The sequence below is a fragment of the Gadus chalcogrammus genome, chromosome 8 (assembly GCF_026213295.1).
Source record: "Gadus chalcogrammus isolate NIFS_2021 chromosome 8, NIFS_Gcha_1.0, whole genome shotgun sequence".
Taxonomy (NCBI): Eukaryota; Metazoa; Chordata; class Actinopteri; order Gadiformes; family Gadidae; genus Gadus; species Gadus chalcogrammus.
In genome coordinates, this window is record NC_079419.1 from 3,183,091 (window position 1) to 3,186,096 (window position 3,006).

The following is a 3,006-nucleotide window of genomic DNA, read 5'->3' on the forward strand; positions in this document are numbered from 1 at the left end:
TTAATATATATATATATATATATATATATATATATTTATATATATATATATATATGCCTATCAAGCAACCATGAACAGTCTCAAACTGTGTGACTAAGGTGAAATGCTGTGGTATTGCAGCAAACAATGTGCACGGGGAGCAATGCTTTAACCAAAGAGGATAAGCTCATTTAAGCATTTCACTTCTAGACCTTGAAAAAAGAAAGTCTCATGTCAACAAAGTAAAAAAAGTGAAAGTTTTACACTTGGATCACATTTTCCAAATAAACAACAAATGTATATTCCTCGTGTGGGTGTGTGTTACGATATATATGTACTGTGCTGTCTTTATGGACCTTCCTGTGTCTTGAATGAAAAGTAGATTGATATATACATTCAGTGTTGGTACAATGGTGAGTGAGTGAGAGCTAATGCTAAAGGTGGAGATCAGGCTTCTTCTGTTCTGCAATGATATAAAGAATTCTGTGAACACACATTTAACCCATATCAATTCAGTCTGCTCAAAAATGTTGATAAATAAAAAAATGCATATAGGTAACAATAAGTACAGTAATACCATAGCTTATGGTCTTACCTCTTATCAAAACAAGTGACCATTCTACTGTGTCCAGCTGCAGCCCCTCTCTGGAGGACGCTCATGGGTCCAGGGGGATTTGTCTGTGCACATTCTTTAGAGCAGGGCCTAAAGCCTCTCATCCCCCATACTGGATCTCAACCAGGTTTAGAGGCGGCGTACGACCAAGAAAGACCTCTCACCCGAGCATGTGGTCACTGGCAATGTGAGGTGAATGCAATGGGTGCATTTAATATTAGGATAAAATAGCCTCTGCGTTGCTGCTTCACGGTAATCCTCTTCTTCGTTGGGGTAACACCAACCGGTGGTGCTGGCCATCTCCACTGCTTGTTTATACATGGCAGTGAATCTCTCATCACTTCAGCCACTTTCCTTCCATCATCGTAAGCACAAATGATCTCCCCATCTGGAGAGTGAAGTCGTATTGTCAATAATAGTATGTCTGCCACCTAGTGATGGACCAGCGGATTAACACGTTTTTATTACCCGTTGCGCTGTTATCACAGAAATGAGGCAGGCACAACCTCAATGTTTCATAGGGTTGACGCTTGCTGGCACCGGGGAAATTATGAAAATGTTGCAGCAAAACATAGACTATGAATGCAATAGTCATGCATGGATCGAGATCTGTATATAAAGAACTAATAGATTATATAGATGTGCAACTACTATGTTCATTATGCAACTACAATTCATAAGCGTATATGTATCAAGACCTATACAACTTCATGAAACATTCAATAATTGTGGTACATCACAACAAAATGTAATTACGTATTCAGAAATCCTCTTTCATATTTACAACACATGAAACAAATATGGATGTTATTTTACACTTTTATTACCAGCAGCAGGGCAAATGGTTTAAAGGTGATGACAGTTAAGCCTGAGAGGGAGGGCTCTAGAAAGGGCTCTGAAATTTAAGTGATATCTAATTCATCAGAATCAGAATCAGAAAAGGTTTATCGCATAATACGTTTACACATATTAGGAATTTGTCTATTTGTCTAACAATGACAATTCCTTCTACTAAGACAATAAGCATGCATTCAAACGAGAAATCAACATAAGTGATTTTGGAATACATTCACTGTAACATTAACTAATATTAACCTTAACATACAAGTCATTCTAAGTAAAGTGAGAGGAAGAATGAAGGGGGCTCCTTTGTTCATTGTGGCTGTCATAAAGCCCTCCCCCTCTCTTCCTGTCAGGATGAGGTGAGCCAGGAATAGAGGGGTTCACAGCTTTAAGGGGTCCACTTGGAGTCAGCTCAGTAACCGGGGTTCATCTCAGGGGCAGCAGAAGCTGTGGATGAGGGACATGTCGGTAACCCTCGGGATGTAGGCCTTCGTTGACTCTGCTTTTCCACACTTATTTCATTCATGTCGGCAAGATAAAGCTGATACTTACTTTAAACCTACAGTCAATATCTCCCATAGAGCCTCCTAGGTGCTTCTGGGTTTGAGTTCTATGTCAGTGGGCTCCAAAGGGAGAGGAGGGGGTCCTAACAGACTCACATTCAAAGAGATGGCGGCAGCTTGGTCACAGTTTGTAGTCTGGGAAGAGAATGTACGTTTTATTGTTTAATTATCTTATATGCAACATTTTCTATTTTATTGATACGTTCAATATTTATAGTGGTTTAACGTTGACATTTGGATATTTAAAGGATAGTTATCGGAGGTAACAAATGTGATTAGCAACATAAATAGAGAGTATAATTCGAAGTAAATCGGCTTACCTGTTTCGAATCAAGGTTTTCTGTATGATGCTCTATTGAAAAAAGGCACAGACAAACATCATGTGTATAAATCTCCATGAGAGAGCATGGTTTCTTTAGTTCAAACTATGGACTAATGTGACTCACTCTTTTTCCGCCACCAATAAAAAATGACCAGAATAATGATGAGAATGACGAAGGCTGACCAACAGAGGATAATTGATGTCATATAGTTTTGGTTGTCAGGATTACCTGCCAACAGATAAAAACAGAGGAAGGGTTTCAACAGTGGAACAAATTGAACATAAGAATGGATAAAACATTAAATCCTAGATTAGCAACGCCATGCAGCGAAACATCACCAACAGAGCTGGTTAACTGTGGAGAAGATGGCCAAAGACAGACAGAAGTGCAGGGATAGGGAGGGGGGGGGAGAGGGGGGGGGTTGAAATCCTGACGGGGTCTCTCGTGTATTCCGCGATTGCTCATTCGCGTGATCTAAAATACAGCGGACACTAGGGGGTGCCCGCGGCCAAAATTACTACCGTGGCCCACATAAGTGGACCGGCCCACCGGGAAACCTCCCGATCTTCCCGATGGCCACTTCGCCTCTGCCGGCCAGCTGACTTAACAGGTATGATTTGGTGATCCATTAACCTCATCCAACCGGGCAACTCTAACTTAAAAAGGAACGTGTAGGATGTCTCTC

At 40.7% G+C, this 3,006-nt stretch overlaps 1 long non-coding RNA gene across 1 annotated transcript; it reads right to left on the reverse strand.

The window, feature by feature from the left end:
• Positions 1-1,404: 1,404 nt before the first annotated feature.
• Positions 1,405-2,544, reverse strand: LOC130387082 (uncharacterized). The gene is made up of 4 exons (XR_008896285.1): positions 2,445-2,544; positions 2,319-2,350; positions 1,988-2,133; positions 1,405-1,882 (listed from the first exon to the last, which is right to left on the reverse strand). It is a non-coding gene; the product is annotated as an uncharacterized LOC130387082 (long non-coding RNA).
• Positions 2,545-3,006: the final 462 nt, after the last annotated feature.